The sequence below is a fragment of the Mauremys mutica genome, chromosome 9 (genome assembly GCF_020497125.1).
Source record: "Mauremys mutica isolate MM-2020 ecotype Southern chromosome 9, ASM2049712v1, whole genome shotgun sequence".
In the NCBI taxonomy this organism is placed as follows: Eukaryota; Metazoa; Chordata; order Testudines; family Geoemydidae; genus Mauremys; species Mauremys mutica.
Window position 1 is genome coordinate 24633453 of NC_059080.1, and position 17578 is coordinate 24651030.

The window sequence follows — 17578 nt, forward strand, 5'->3', positions numbered from 1 at the left end:
GAAACAAAGAAAGCAGGGGAATGGAGAGCAACATTTTATCCTGCCACTTGTTGCTGTCTATCCCTTTTGAATGTTCTGCACAATGCTAAAAGCTCCAGTGAGTGGATCTAACCTACCAGCTCAGTGAGCAGGGTTGCACTTCCCAAGGATTCCACTATTGAAGTGGAGAAGTAAAACTCTGCAGAGCAAACGCTGATTCAAACCTCTGTTCTTTCATACTAATATAAGAAGTTATCTAGGACCATTCATCTCAAAGGATCCCAAGGCCCTTTACAAACTGTGGAGCCTGACTCCATTTTCTTTGTTTCTTTCTTTCTTGTACTTAGAGAGGATCTAGTATCTAAGTGCTTCAATGGGATTTGTGCCGGCGTATGGACTAAGTAGAAAGTAAGCCAGAAGCTCAGCATTTGACCTTTTTTTGTATACAACAATCAATTCATCCTGCCCTGAAATGCAGCCACCTCTAGGGTGAAATGCAGGAGCAGTGTAAGTGTAACAGTGCACAGCAATGCTACCCAGAAATGAAGCAGGTTGATTTATTCCAGACGATTCTCTCAGAACCTGCTCTGTCTCCCGAAGAAAAAACACCAGAAGAGAGAAGAAACTCAAACTGCAAGAGGATGTGTAAACTCCTAATGGAGGTTTCTGTCATTGTCCTGCCTAACCTCAGGTTGCTTGGGCTGTAAGAGCAGAAGTTTGCCATGCAAGAGTGTGGGAACCTTTGTGGAAGTGGCGGGGAGGGAGACCAAAGTGGCGGAGGAATTAAAATACTACTGAAATATCCTGCAGAGTACAACTGTAACACAAATAACCAGAATACAGAATGTAGCCACATTATAATATTTAAGGTATAATTATAGTATGAACAAACAAAAAAAATAAGACAACTTTAGTTCTAAACATTGCTGGAGTTTGGGGCGGGGAGGGTGTTTTCCAGCCCGTTCCTGCCCCGAACTCACAGGCTCTGCAGCAGCCCCCCAGGCAGGGGCTTAGCAACCTCCTTGCCCTTCCTACACGGTCACACTCGGCCCAGGTTCTGGCCCCAGAGAGCGTGGGGCTGCTCCGTTCCCTAGAGCCAGGCTTTGTGCCTGAGGCAGCAGCCACATGTGGTGCTGCTCCTCCTGCAGGGGGCACCCTCCCCTGCTGAGCCACCTCTGGCTGGGCTCCAGGGTTGCAGAAGCCCCTACAGCAGGTTCCCTAGGCCACAATGCCTCCTTAAGGCGTAACCCCTTCCTGGGGCTGGGTTATGTTGGTGACCAGCAGCAGCCTGGAGGTGTTAGCTGCCTTTCGGCACTGTGTGTGGGCAGGAAGGGATGGGAGCTGCTTCCAGCCGCAGGAAGGGTGTGGGGGGGGGGAAGGGATGATCTCTGCAAAGACATGGGCCAAGTCATCTCTTCCACTTTCCTTCCCTCTGCGGCTGGAAGCAGGCCCTGTCTCTTCCCTCCCACACAGCGCCGAAAGGCTGCTGCTGGCCATGTTCTGGTGTAACCCTGGCAGAAATCTGACCCCTGATCCCCTCCCCCACATCCCAGTGCCTGTGCTGCCAGGTCAGCGTATTGTGATAGCAAGAGGTGCTATGCTGGAGGAAGTGATGCTGGTAATGCAATAGGGGTTGCTCTTCCCCTCTATGTCACTATTGACTCCAAGGGCCCTGACACGGTGCTAGGGACCCCGTGCTGTGGGAAATGCCATCTCTCAGATAAATTGCAACACTCAGATCCTGATCTCTAACAGTTAAACATCCCATGAAGCTTTTGGTGAGGGTCTGAGTTTTTTGCCATAGCCCTGAAGGTATTCCAGTGTAGGTAATTAGACTGTGCTTTTCTAAAAGTCCCCTTGCAGTTTCAGTTAGACAGAGACAGTATTTTTCATCACTGTCTGTCCTAAAGTATTGTTGCTCTTAGACATCTGCCTCGTTTCATTCCACAGGTGGCTGCTTTTCGGTGACGAAGCTAATCCTGTCCATGGACCGTAGTAAGTAAACTGGTTTTGGACACTCCAGGGCTGGAAGGCACTGGAGAAATTCAAGATACTGTTATTATACAGCATCATAATGTTCATGGTTGTAAATCCTGCCCCAGCACCCATGGCAGTGATTGAGGTTCCACAAGATTCCTGGGCTCTGCAGGAGCAAGGGTTAGGCTTCAGGGCTTTTTGTCCATCCTCCCACCCCCGACTGGCCTCTGGGGATGAGTGGGAGAAGCAGCAGGGGGCACCACAGGGAAGAGCGAGGTGGAGGGAGGGAAGCTGCCATATCCTCACACTTAGCAGCAAGAGATTCCTATGTTACCAGGCTGCAGGAAAGTGACTGGTAAGTGCTTTGAAGCCAATCACCTGTCTGCCTGCTGTGCCCCCTGCATGTATGGCAGCCAGCTGTGGGATCCGCCCACGTGAAAATGCAGCCACACACTCAGGTCACAGCCACCTTTCCAGCCATCGACACAACCGATCAGACACACCCTGGGAGGGGAGAGTGGCAGAGCTACCTGGGACGAGGTCAGTGTGGAGGGGGAAGGACCAGTAGAGGCAGTGAGGGTGTGGAGACGGGGGCACAGGTTAGGAAGGACATTTTGTGAGGGGGGTGAGAGAGGCAGGGGGATGCTTCAGCACTACACAGGATGTTTAGAACTGGCATCTGGGGACCCGTATGATTTGAGTCATGCCCTTGGTAAAAAAAAAAAATCACAGCAGGAACAATTATTTGTTATCTGCTGTTGGTATTGCTTAAATCTAGAGAAGGGCCCAAACCAGAGCCATACACCTGCATATCCCAAACTCTGGAGAAGCTGCGATCCCAGTCCAGATGGAAACATCATGGCTGTGCCTACCCCTGCTTAGTGCAAAGGGAAACAACAAAACCTGGTGGTCCTCTGCCCCATGCTGGTCCCCCTCTGGGAAACCTACCTCTCTCTCCTCAAGTCCTGCTTTCCCTTCCCTTATAGGGGAGGAGGCAGTGCTAGCAATTTAGTTTCATTTCACACAGCTGGGGTATAACAAGGGCATTTCACTGCACCATGGAGACTCCACCAGACCTCCTGGTCACAGGCTGCTTTACTCAGCGGTTCCCTCTGCACACATTCTGTCTCCTTAAAAGACATTGTCAGAGATAGGAAAAAAACCGAACTGCGAGAGGCTGTGTAAGTATCAATCAGTGTTACAATCCCCTTGGGAGGAAAGGTTTAGTTCCCCTGCAGGAGCAGCAGTCAATAAACACTCCACATGCTTTATCTCCTGTCAAAGCGGCCCTTTCCTATTGACAGAAATGACACAAGCCCCATGTTCCAGGGATGGGAGAACAGTGAGGGAGCCCGATAGCCCATCAGCAACCTACTGTTTCCATTTTCTTTCAGAGTGAGCAGAACTCCTGTCTGCCTAAGGCAGCTCTTGCATCCTATGCTTGAGTGGCAGGTGCTCCTTGGAAGGGTCTTTGTCATCCCATGTGGAAAAGCACAACAGATCACAGACGGGAAAAGGCCCTAGTGCCAGGGTGACATGGCATTATCACATTTACGGAAAGAAAAGGACATAATTAGTCCAATGTTGCCTGTGTCTCCCTGATCAACGAGGGTTTCCTCTGCAATGTTTTAGATACTCCAGTTTACATGTCCCAAGCAATGGGATTCCCACCATGTCTTTGGAGGAATACTCAACAGTGTAACAGACCTGCTGGGTTGGGTATCTCAGCCTGCATGGCATGTGCAGGAACTCAGAGATTTAACGTAATCTGTGTGGGAATAACTGATCATCAGCTGCTGGGCTAGAGGGTGCATACACTACTTGGGCTGCTCAGACATGCTTCTGTGCTCCCTTATTCTCCTCTTTACAACCACGTGGGCCTTTACATGAAACTGGCAACAAACAGATCAACCTGCCCTGTGGGAAGCAATTCAGGTTTGATTCCCAATCCTGGTTCCTTTACTCCTCAACCTAGCAGGAAAGCGTATCCTGGGGAGATAAGGGAATTCAACAGAGACCTCTCCGGGTGACTCAGTGATTGACAAGCTGCACTGACAGGCTCTCCAGTTGATTCTGTCCATTTCTCAGATGGAACAATAGTGGCTGTAGGAGGTTTCAAACAATGGGAGCATCAATGAACCAAGAGAGGTTTTAACTGACACCCAGTAGGTGGGAGATTTGTTTGAAATTACGCAGATTTCAGATCCCCTTTGTTTGGGATTTTCACACTGAATACCAAATAGGTGGCTAATTTAAAGGGAATTTCACTACGCTCCAAAGGCAATAGAACAGAAAGCCATACACCGTTCTGCAGAGCTGTGTCACCAGCCAGTGGGCTGCATTCAAATCTTTTCTCACAGTGCCCTGAATGGATGTTTCACTAAATACACTGGCTCTGTGATGAATATTTCCCAGCTATCACTACAGTATCGTTTGCTGGCATTTGAGGGAAGGAGCAGACCCTGAGCACAAAGAGAGACATACAGCGTTGAACTGCAGGCCATATTGTACTATGCTGGTTCTTCTCCACAGTGAGGGGATTTCAAATGGTAACCGTGTTAGGGGTTAGGTAGAATGGGCTTCTCATTTCAATCATACACACACACCCTTTCCTCTGACTGCTGCAGCCTCACAGAGGGGCTATTGCTTTCGTCTGATGTGCAGATGACTTGTGCCTCACTGCTGACATGCTTTATGAGCTCCTCCTCTATGATGTCTTTCCAGTAAAATCCTCTAGAAGCAAATGGGATTTCCTCCCTCTCTCCATCAATCTGAGCATTCCTTTCCCATCTGCACTACTGTTCTAGCCACCCTTCTGTTGGCCCATGTGACACCCCTGCTTGCCCTGGAGCTGGCCCTGCACCGCAGCATTAGAATGGAAAGCTCCTCTCTATATAATGGGACACTGTCAGTTTTGTTTTATGCAGGATAGCAGGTTTGATGTCTCTTCACTGTCAGCTCCACAGAAGGCAATGCAGGCTCACTTGACAGCCAGAGGCAAGATGCTGGAATTCAGTCAGCTCCGATCCTGCATAGTGCAGGGCTCTGGGCTTCTTGTTAGAAGCTGCTGGAAACTTAACAATGGTGGACATGTAGCTGTTCATTAGGTGCTGCAAGGGAACAGCTATGGGGGCCATTTGCCAGAAGCATCTGGGGGGATATAATGCACCCAGGAAGGGGCAAGGTCTGCAGACACGACATGGAGAAGTCGCTGTGACTGCCAGCAAAAGTGGAGTATTGAAAACACTTTGGTAAGGGGCTCCCAGAAGAATATTTCCCTGTCACCTGCGATTAAACTCTGTATCACAAGGGTTTGTGGGTTGCAGAGAGCAGGGGCTGAGGAGCTATTAATTTGTCTCCTCATTTAAACAAAAACTCTTAAAACCGCGGCAGCCCCACTGGACAAGCAAACTGAGATTAAAATGTACTTGCTCGAAAGCTACATTTGGTTTCTGTGTGGAGTGCATTGATCGTACAATGCAATGTTTAACTTCTGCTGCTTGAAATAAGACAGCTTCAAATGAGAGGTTGAAAACCATGAAAGAGGATGTCTTGGTCTCTTCCCTTGGAAACAAGCTGAGAATCCCTGCCTCTTGGTGCAAAGTGATCTATTCCAAAGTAAACATGGCTTTCTGAGTAACTTTGGCAGCAGTGGGCATGGATATGAAAACCTGGACAGCCTGATGTCTTATCCCTAATCCCTCCATGGCAGGGAGAGTTCAGCATAATCTGGGAAGGGTGGGGGGTAATGACTCCACCCCAGGCAGGAAAATCACTCCTACCCTCCCTTCACATTGTGGCAGAATTTTAACCTATCAGAGAACCTGTTCTCTCCAGGCATCTAGATACAAGAGGTTTTTGGGGTCTTATCTTCAAACCTCCAGCCATGCTGCTCTGACCTCCAGTTCAGTCTGGATTTTAAGCTCTGTGTGCAATAAATACCTCACCCCTCTCACTCCCACAATAAATTTGCAAAGCTTCTCTGGCTGCTTTCTCTCCAATAGCCACACACTCTGCATGTGTTTAGGATAGTGAGGGATCAGTAAAAAAAACTGAGCAGCCTGCACACTACAGCAAAACCTGGGCTAAAACAGGCAATTCTCCATGATGGGCAAATGTTACCCGGAGCAGGGAAGTAAAATACTAAAAATTATACATGTGCCCTAGTAAAATGAAGCATCATGTCTCTAGCCAGGGCAAACAACATCTCAGGGGCATGGAAATTACAGAACCAAGCAAATCCCCTAAAGTCCCTCTGCCCCATGCAATATTGTGGAAATAATTAACTGCTCAGTGCTGAGACATTACACATTCAATCAGCAAGTGAGTTTGCTCATCCAGTACTCTAGGTAGATTATCTGTTGGGATACTGAACTTGCCTCCCTTAGCACTGCCACTAAGTTACCTGATTCTGGTGTCACTATGGGGTGAGCAAGCAGCTCACTTTAGTGTCCGCAGTGCTGCAGCACTACAAGTGTACATGGGGCTTGTCAGATATCTGTGCAAGTGATAAATCCCTGACCCCAAGAGTTTACAAGGTAAATTAGAGGAGGGACATGCAACACACTGGCCACAGCAATAATGGAGTCTGCACATAGCCAAACTCCCTGGGCATTTTTGTTAAACAGAAGAGTAAACAAATAATGTCCTACCCCTTTAACAGCCACAAAAAAAAATCTAAGAGGGCTTCTTTGAACCAAAGCAGAAGGAAAGGCATTAGGGGATTCAGCCACTCCAAAGCAAAGGTCAAAAGTGGGGCTCATTTCAGCCATGTTCCCAAACCCTCTTCCTAGAGACTCTTCTGCTCTGCTACTCTCTAGTCCCTGCCACATACACCCACCCCTGCCTTCAGCACCTGCTAGCACCATACCTTTTATAGTGTGGGGGAGCTTCATTAATCCCTCCCAGCTGGCCCAGCCCTGCTACCCTGCAAATCCCTACCCTCAGGGCAGGCAACTGTGATCCACCCGTTAGCCAGCAGGAGAGAGCTAATTTCCTCCTGTATCAGAGGGGTAGCCATGTTAGTCTGTATCCACAAAAACAACAAGGAGTCTAATGGCACCTTAAAGACTAACAGATTTATTTGGGCATAAGCTTTCGTGGGTAAAAAAACCCACTTCTTCAGATGAATGGAGTGAAAATTACAGATACAAGCATATATATACACTGGCACATGAAGAGAAGGGAGTTACCTTACTTTCCTCTTGTGCAGCTCTAAATACCCCCACCCTAGGGTGAAAGTAAACCAGGGTGTGGGAGAGGGGACTCAAGTGAGAGCGCTTGAGATAAACCTGTTATGTACTATCCTGCCAGTCCTTTCTTAGGGCCAGATTTTCAAAAGTATCCAGCACCCACTGTTCTCAGGGGGGTGAGGAAGCTGGGGAAGGGTTCTCCATTGTTTTCAATGGGAGCTGCTGTGTACTGGGCTCCTTAGAGAATCTTGGATTTATATATAGATAAATGAGTTTGGGCCACTGTCCAACATGAAGGCCAAGAAGAGGGAGGTCAAAGGCAAAGATTTAAAGTGGGTCAGTGCTGTGTCTGATGTGTGTTCCTGTGGATAAACCACTATGACGCCGTGACACAAGTTTAGTAGCACAGAGGGCCTTATTTACATAGTAAATTAAAAAGTTTCCTGCTAATTTCTGTGGGCCCTTTGGTTCCTATCGTTTTCCCCCAGACACTTAGCCTGGTGAGTTCTCATTGGCTCAGAATGACTTGGGGAAGGGACAGGCTGCCTAGGGGAGTGGTGGTGCTATCTTGCATCTCTTGTTTTCCCCTTATCCGCCTGGCATGTATCTCCTATTCCTGCATCTTTTTTAACCCAGAACAACCAGGCAATAGAAAAGAATCAGATTAGCCCTGGACTAGATTCCCAAAATCATGCAGACTTTTAATAACCTCTGCTAATTGTAACTGACAGGCTTCTTCAAAGGACTTAAAGGTGCCCCAGAGTAATATTAAGGCAGCTCCCCCCATCACCCAACTGCACCCTCTCCCCACACACACCATTGTCTGTCATTTCTGAAGCCCCAAGTTCCCTCAGCCCCTTCCAAGTACTTTGTCAGCTGCTGCATGTGCTGTTTCCACAGGTCATGGGGGCAGTAAATATTTGCACAGCAGTGTACGAGGAGAAAGCAAACAGGGTTCACTTATTTATGAGCCTTGGCACCAGATGCCTGGACAGCTCCAGACGGTGTTTCTTCTTCCCTTGTCCAGGCCTCTTGGAACAAAGACACAGCCAGGCCATAGAACTCCCCAGCTTCTATCTGTGGATCGTGCCCCGTGCCTTCTTTCTTCACTGCACATTATTTCATGTCTGCTGCTCTTAGTGGGCAGGAAGGGGGCAGTGCACATAGGGAAGTGGAGTGTGTGTTGGGGAGGAATGCGTGAGAGAGGCAGGCTGTGAGTGGAGGGAAGCGGGGGATGGCTGTTGTGAAGGAGAGGGAAGTGACACTGCAAGAGGGTTTCTGAGGCTGTATTTCTTTTACCTGAGAGTAGGGTGACCAGACAGCAAATGTGAAAAATCAGGACAGGGAGTGGGGAGTAATAGGAGCCTATATAAGAAAAAGACCCAAAAATCAGGACTGTCCCTATAAAATCGGGACATCTGGTCACCCTACCTGGGAGCTAAATGTGGCAGACATGGAAGCATCTCCAGCTCTGGCTTCCTCAGCTCGAAGGGGTCTTTCTTACTTTTATTGAGCAACCTAAACTGCAACCAAGAAACACAGTCTCTCTGGGTATGTCTGCACTGCAATTAAAAACCCTGTGTCAGCAGACTCACGCTCATGGGCTCAGGCACAGGGGCTGTTTAATTGTAGTGAATATGTTTGGGCTCAGGCAGGAGCTCAGGCTCTAGGACCCTGTGAGGTGGGAGGGTCCCAGAACTCGGGCTGCTGCCCAAGCCCGAATGTCTACACCCCTTAGCCTATTAGGCCTGAGCTCTGCAAGCCCGAGTCAGCTGGCATGGGCCAGTCGTGGGCGTGTGATTGCAGTATAGATGTCCCCTAAAAGAGTTAAACACTGGGACTCTGCTCTTCTCTTCAGATGAGATCCCTGACTCTGAGGGGCCAAGAGGGTCACTGAGAGTTACAGCTCTCTGCACACGTGCGCACAGATACGTGCATGCATAATGAGATGCACGCAAATACACACCCACACATACACACAGATGCAAACCTGGGTCCAGACACACATGCAGTCCGACACACCCACACACATACAGATGTGTACACGTAGAGCAAGGCACTCCCAGCTACACAAACGCACATTCTCCCATGCAAGGGCAGGCACATGTGCCCAAACCATTGGCTCCAAACTTGAACGGGTTCGGAATTATGAAGAGCGACCCATGAGACAGCAGGACAATCGGGAGAGACACGTGTTCTCTGCCTGGGAAGTCTGTGTCTACCTCATGTGAACAAGGACTGACACGTCTACCAGCGGCAGTGCTCTGCCCTGCTGTGTGCTGCAGAGAAAGAAACTGTGAAAATACCTTAGAACAGCTGGGTGTCCAGATACACCTCATCTGCTTCATATCATCCACCCACAGGCTGATGCAGGGAGTAGCTGGGGGTTCACTGACCCCTCTTTGTGCTGACTGTCTGGGTTTAGGAAGGATTCAGACTCATTACAAACCTCCAGAGTTGTTCCTTTCTTAGATATCTGTCATGTCACGAGAAGCTTTACTGGGCTTGAAGGGGCAGGAACATGGATCTCATTCCATAAACTCCTCTGACGCCAGGTAACCACAGTAAGCCGGGGGTCCTGAGACCCAAACCAGGCTGGAATAACAATACAAAAGAAAGGAGAAGAAAAGGAAAAAATGTGGGGAACAGCAGGATATTGGTGCTTTCCTGTGGGCTCATTAGAGGGAATAAAGAGGAGAAGGAGGAAGAGGAAGGTTTGATATTGTTGCAGTGGTGCCCATTGTGAGATATTGTATAAAGTCCCTGCCCCTACAATCCGTAATGGGGTGAAGGGATTCAACCCTGCGGGGCCCTGGCAGTGGCTTTCCCAAATAAGCTTCATGTTGCCCAGATCAGTCATGCTGGCTGACACACTGCGTTATCAATGTACTAGGACAGAAGAAAGGCCAGGCCCTTCTTCAGTGGTGGCAGCATCAGGGAGAGAGGTCCTCACGTCTCTAATGAGGAACAGCATGGATGCAGGAATTGGTGGCCTCCCTGGGGTGTTGTCTGCATAGGTCAAGATTTTTTCTCCTGGTTTCCTTCTTCTTTGCTTCATCTAACCCCCCTGAACCAGCTGTGCTCTCCCTAGACATGGTACTCAGCTCCCTTCACCTCGCCAGGTAGTTTATGTTTGCAAATTCAGATGTCTTTCCTTTCAGCTCAGAGTGGGGGAGCCATCACCTGAGCAGGAAAGTCCATGAGAATAAATCCTCTTTAGCTGAGGCACTGGGTGGCTTCCTGGGTATTCACAGCAGCCAAGAGCTGTGTCTCAGAGGTGAAAGGCTGAGACCAATACACTTCTTACTACACACCTGTAACAGGGTGCTGGCCAAAAAGGCTGTGGCCAGGCTCCTGTTAGCCCCGCTCCAATTAAGGGGTATTAATTGGTACTGGCTGGGTGTGGCTCGCCAAAGAGCTTAAGGAAAAACACCTGCGGGCCTGGTTAGCCAGGAGGCTATGTAAAGCTGGCAGGAAGGAAGCAGAGGGGGGAACAGGAAAGGGAGGAGCCAGTGGCTGTAGTTCCCAGCTAGCTGGCTGGAATGGACTGTATATAAACCGTGATGGGGACTGACACGAGGAATAAAAGGGCACTGGTGTTTGCATATTAAGTGGTCTCCAACTGATTTTTGGGACGAGCAGTGACGCGCTCCGTTACAACAGCACACACGGCTTCCCTGTAGGCACCTTGGAACTGACGTTTTGGATGCCATCAGCTCTAATACTTTAGCTCATTAGAGAGACAAAGTGGAGCTCTGTCCCAGATGTCTCTGCCACTAAGGAATGGACCTGTCTGTGCGCTGGTCTCAGGACATTTGTTATGAAGATGGATGCTGGTCTGTCAATCTAAGGAGCGGGGTGTTACAATATCCCTCTGAACAGCGCTGTGACCAGCCCGACTGGTGGCCAGGCACTCGTGGAGAGTTAATGTCTCCAAACTGACAGCCAGAGAAACTGGGCCTGTTCCTCCATTGCCTGCATCTTGGGTCATTTTTACGCCAGTGCAAGCTGTAAAATGCAACTATTTTACTTAAACATCATTTTATGGTGGTGTAAATAACCACACAAGAGGAAGGGCAATGGAGAATCAGGCCCCCCATGTGTGTACCCTGTTTTACCACAGCCAAGAGTTGAACATGGGCCCTAGCAGGTCCCACGGGCAGCAGAACATCCAGGTGACCTCTCCAGATGCCTGTTCTTGGCTCAGCCAGCCAGAGTCATTCTGAGCTGGTCTTAGCTGGGAGTTGCCTCATCCTGATTGAACTGGTGGCAGACATAGCGAGTTGGTTCAGTGAGAAGTTCCCTCCCCACATCCAGGTTATTAGGACTCACACTGCGATTTGCCCTAGGTCATGGGAGATTTGCTGGCGTAAGGCCTGAGTAAAAACAGAGAAAGGAGCTCAGGATTTGAGCCTATTCTCCCCTCCAGCCCAAATCTGTAAACATGCAGCAGTCACAATGACCCATTTCTGCCAGAAGGAGTGGTTAGGGGTGGACAGCTGGCCCCATTTCTTTCTCGTTATCTCTGCTTTCTCTTGTAGGGAATGTAAATTTCTCTGAGGAAATAAATTGTCACTGACTTATAGACACCATCTGACTGAACCCCTTGGAATTTCTGGGATGTGTTTACAAAGCTTCTAATAAACATCCCAGACAGGGATTCAGGAACAATGCCTGTAAGGAGAGGAGTTATACCATACACATACACATTGTTTACGTATGTCATTGTCTAGATCTCCTTGACACAATAAAGCCGCTCTCTGTGAGCAGAGTACAATGCCTTGCAGCAGCACTGCCAAGGGTCTGGCATCCAGGAGCCTACCCCGCCCATGAACTCAGCCCTCCGGATTCAGATGCTGTAAGAAGGCAGGGGAAGACTTCCTTTTTAACCCTATGTTACCTGCGAGGGACTTTCCTGACATGAAGTCTGGCTACAAATGTGGCACTAGTGCAAGTGGCTGATTTTTATGGACATTGTAATTATTTTTACAGAAGCGAGTCAGATTGATTTGCTTAATGCTAAAGAGAAGCCAGAAAGCCCTAACTTTCATGCTGCAAACTCACTGCACCTACAGAGATGTAGCTTATAGCACTATACCTCCACAGATAGCTCTTTCTATGGGTTAGCGCTAGGAGAAGCCTCTGCATACAGAACTGAGGATAATTGTTCTTCTAGCCCCCAAATGGCATCTTCTTGGCAGGATATGCAAAATGACTTCCAGTGGAAATAGTGTTAGCACATTCCCTTGCAACTCCTTGGACAATCCTACTCACTGGGGAGTGAGATGCTGATGTGCAGTGTGGTGTCTCCGTTTTAACGGGAAGACAAACGTCAAGTTGCCAAATCGAGCTTCAGGGCAATGCAGGAAGAAATGGCAGGTATTGGGCATCATCATTTTGTAGGAAGAAGCACACATGCAGCTCTGCTGGTGTCAAATCCCACGACATCAGCTCTGTCTCCTTTATTTATAGCTCAGCTAGCACTACAGCAGTCCAGGTAGCCTAGGGCATTCCTGGGGGAAAGGTACAAATACAGATGGCACAGCAAAAATCTTTTGCTCGTGTTCTAGAGGTTTCCTCACTCACGTCTTCCTTTTTCCAGGGAGAGGTGCACAGAGGGAAGGAGAGTTTACCCTCTAGGTTTTATGCCAGCAGGAGACAGGGAGAAACATGAGAAGTCACCCCTATCTCCGCAAGATCAATTCCAACTCCCTCTCTGCAGCTGGGATACATTCCTTTGTGGAGCTGTGTGTAAAGACACCTGCCCCCATGAAAGTTCTTGGCACTTATAAAAAGCAAACCAGTGTTTTCACCTTCATGTTGGGTTTGTCACACAAGCAGAACATGATTTGGGGAAGTGGGAATCTTATGCAAGAAGTATGAATTTTCTACCTGCTGCAAATTCAGAGGTTTTTTCACTTTTGTCCAAGAATTTCATTGGTTTTACCCTGAAAAGCTGGGTTTGCCAGGGGAAATGGCGAATCATTCTTCGAGGCCAAATTCACGAACAACTGAGAAAATGCTCATTTTGTTGGGTACTTATGGGGTAAATATTGGTTGTTCTAGCAATCAGGCCAAAATCAGTGACGTTATACAAGGGCTGCATTAATATGTTACACAGGTGGTCAGACTGGATAATCACAGTGGTCCCTTCTGGACTTTGAATCTCTAGATCTGTGCATCCCATTGCTTCAATAAAGGCTAACCAATGGCACGGTGAGTAAACACAAAAACCTTCCAACAGTTTGGAATGCAAACTACTTCTTTAATTTGCACTCGGCCCATGCTGAGCCCGCCCCTGACAATGGTTAGCTGTGACCCCGCAATAGTGGAATGCCAGGCCTGCTCAGCTAACCCCAGAACATTCTGGCTCTGCAGACCTGGCTGAGCTTGAGCCAAAACTTTGCAGACTGCCGGGTGATTCAGTCTTTTCCAACCCACTCCAGTGAGCATCACCCTCTCCTCCAAATCAGCGGGAATCCAGAAAGTGGCTGCTGTTCTCAGAAGTCTTTGAGCTCTAGTCCCAGCTCAGGCATCTGCTGTTAGCAGAGAAATAAACTTGGATTTGCATGCACTGCGGCCTGCAGGAAACTCCCATGGCATATCCTGTCACCTGTTTCTTCACCGTTCCTCCCCAAACGCTAAAATAGTTATGCAGAAAGTAGACATTAACATTTAGAGGAAGCTAAATGGAAATTAAACTTGTGTATTTTGAGAGGAAATGAGTCCTGTAAGGTGAGCTCACTGCCATACGCTGATGATTGATGTCAGTTTATTTATCTGCTACCGCAAAATCCCGGCGAAAGAAAAGGAATGAAATACAGTTGAGTTCTTGTGAAGCTGGTGATCTCAGGCAGTTAAGGTAACATCCAGGACGTGAACATGCAGGGTCACGCTGCAAAACATGATAGGCAGCCATGGGAGGTTGAACCAATAAAATAAAAGCTGAACCAAATCTTCTTCTTAACCTCAGAATTGGATCCTGGATGTTTCACCCAGAACTCAAACCCAAACCTTGGTCTAGACTATAACAGCTAACAGTTCCTCAGGCATGAAAAGACCAGTTGGCTTTATTTTGGGGGACAGTGGACTGAATGAGGTGCTTTGCTGTTACCTCCTGATTTCTCTTGGAAGTGGTAGCACCAACCCCACCACCTCTGAGAATGTTATTCTCTTCTATCTAAGGTCTAATACTGTCCTCAAAACTACTATCAAGACAGAACAAAGGGATCCAGATAGGCATCTGAATGGACCCTGCAAACTTAGTGAGAGTGATGAATCAACCATGGGTGACATGATTCAAAGAGCTCCAAAGGCCGTGTCATTACATAGAGAAGTATCTTGTTCTCCTCTGCCTAGAGATTTGTGAAGCCCGTTAGCTGTTTCTTACAAGGCTGCAAAGCTGGCCTGGGTACTATTTGCATAACATTACCCATAATTACTTGAGGAGGAAATAATTTCCTTTCCCTGGAACTGGGGACTTTTTTATTTCATCTATCTATCTATCTATCTATCTATCTATCTATCTTCATGAAAGCAATATACTGACAACCACTGGAAGCTGCAAACCACCTTGAAATGCAATCCGAAATCTCCAGTGCTCTGGTTTGCTGAATCAAGAATTGTTGATTGAACATTGGTGCATTAAAGAACATTGTTCACATGGCCCTGACTGTTTGCTAATGGAGTCAAGATTATGCAGGGGCTGTCTCCCCTCTATATGACTCTCTCAGTCTCTCTTTTCAAATTCTCCTCTTCCCCATTCTGCACTTGCTCCGGAAGGGGTTTGTGATATGATGTACTGATATTTGACACTCAAGAAAGTGCTGAGCATTTCTTAATAGTTGCTAGGTAACAGTGTCCTCCTGGCCTCAGGTTATGTTCAGCCATGTGTGGCTTGAAGATGTAATCCTGTCTGGTCTTTCATTGGTGGAATGTGGTGTCACTCAATATGCTGTGGAAGCGGTAAATAGAGTTCTGTGAAAACCAGTCTGGACTGGTGTCTCCAATGTAGAGAAGATTCCAGCTCTCCTGCTTGCATAGTGCAGTTTAGCTCTTAATAAAAAGCACTTGTTATTTCTCTTGATCCTCCCCCATACTCATTATTAATATATCAGTACTCTGTAAAGAGTATATGTGGTGCCCTGAGGCTGGTAATGTGGGGAAAATTTTGTCATTTCAGGTTTATCTAGAATAGGGTTGCTTTGCAAATGGATGGTCAGATTATACAGTAGAGAGATAGATAGCCTTTAAATGAGACCTTGCCAAAAAATATAGGGACTATGGGGCAAAATGCTAATGTATTACAGAGATTTATGCAAATAGTTTGCTCTCTGCATGCAGCACTCGAAGGTTTTAGGGCAAGCCATTCTGCAACCTCACAAAAAAGCACTGCTTCTCTTTGCCCAAATTCATCAAAGAACCATCTCCTGGAAGGAGCTGTGGAATCCCTATTGCTTGTGACAGTACAAACTAGACTAGTGGACAAAGCACTGAAGGGGATAAGCTTGAACTGGCCAATGCATGGACAGCACGAGATAATGTCTTTTCCAGCTCTAATTCTAGTCTGATTCTCTCCCACAATATTGGTGAGATTTTGTAAAACCAGTTTCAGTTCCACGTAGGGGGAAATGTAGGTTGATTTCATAGGAAAGCAGGAAACAGCCCTCCTTTCAGAAACAAAGGAGGTGGGTGTAATCTCTACAAAAAGGTGGTAAGTGTGTAATATATTGACTCCAGTCCAGTAAACTGGAGTCCGCCCAGAGTATGTGTGTCTACAGTCCAGTGACCCACAGAATCCACTCCAGATTTTGATTAGGAGCCCTGGGTAAGCACAATAACCTATCAGTGCCTTATATGCAAGTGGGAAGGCAAGTCCTGCTGTGAATTAAAAATAAAGTGAAGGTTTAATGGTTAGCAGCCCTGCTAGTCTCTTGTATCACTTACAAGAAAGAAGCATTGCAGGGAATTAGGGGAGATTCCCCACATCAGCTTAGCCAAAGAGCCAATGGTTTGATTGGAAAAGCTTAGAACAGTGCACTGCCCTATGCACTTGATGGATCTCTCCCCCATCCTGCTCACCAGTGCCCATGCAGACAGCTCATTAATATAGCTGGGGTTCCTGGGGGGTGGGGGGAGGAATCCATCCCCTTAGCACTGGCCTTGCCTTGGCACAGCTATTAAAGAAATCTGCAGCCCTTATAACTCCACTTAAGAAACTCAAATCCTATTTAATGAATGATCATTAACTGGGGACACTTCAGATGAGAAAATTGTTTTAGGAATGAGCAATTAGATCTTAATGCTTAGGACACGTAACTCATTTCTAATTAAACTCACTGTAAATTATAGCAATGGTATTTATTTTTTAATGAGAAATAAAACTGAAAAGAAATTACAAACCTTCAAAAAATGGAGAGAAAGAGAGATAGAAGGAAGGGAGGATGGAGAGGGGACACAAAAAAGAGAAAGAAAAGAAGCTATTACAAACCCCCTCATCTGATCCATCTGCAAGTAACATAGCAGTAACCTACATTCATCCCTTCCCGCTGCTTAGGGACCCCTTGTGAAATCAATTCAAATTACAGACTTTTCCCCAAAGGTGGGTGAATCGCAGAAGCTCAGGAGGTTCAGTCTGGTTATCAGGGTTTCCCACCAGGAATCAGAACATCTTCCTTTCCCCTCCGCAGACCCAACTGCGACATGACAAGTACAAATGCTATCCACAAGGAGACATGTTAATGATCACAGGTTCAAAATGGTCACAGAGGGAATCTGCTACTTTCCGAGCAAATATTAATCACATCCATCACAAAGCTGCCCTTGGTGCAGGTTGGGGAGAAGCAAGGAGGCTGCCTGCCTATCTGTCACAGGAAGCAAACGGGGAGCTCAGAAACAGGGAGGAAAAGGAAGATCTCAGCCAAGAGAGGTGAAAAAGGCTTGGAGGAATATTAACATGACTTGTGTGAGGACTGTGATAATAAGTCATTAGATTCAACTGAGGCTAGGCAAAGGGCTCTGGGGTTTATCTGCATTACAGTGAGTTAATATCTATTTTGCCCCAGGAGGGCCAATAGCAGCCATTCCGAGCTCTTTCTTGTACTAACTGGCACAGTCAGACTTCTTTTCTTGGGAAGAAGAGGAACTTTGAGATCGCCCAGGCCCTGTGTACTTTATGTCAGAAATACATCTACTTTATGATACCAGCCTGGCGAGTAACCCACCCTCGGAGTTAAGGAGGAGTCGTGTATACGGAGAAGGGCTGCTTCAGAGAAAGGAGGCTGCAGTATCCAGGATATGTCTACTGAAGATGTAATTTATAATTAATTGGATAGTTACTGCATACAAAATAAATTCTACGTAATTATTACAAACCCAGTGAGGTTTCATAGCTGCGTAATAAACTTCCATATACAAATTTATATCTATGA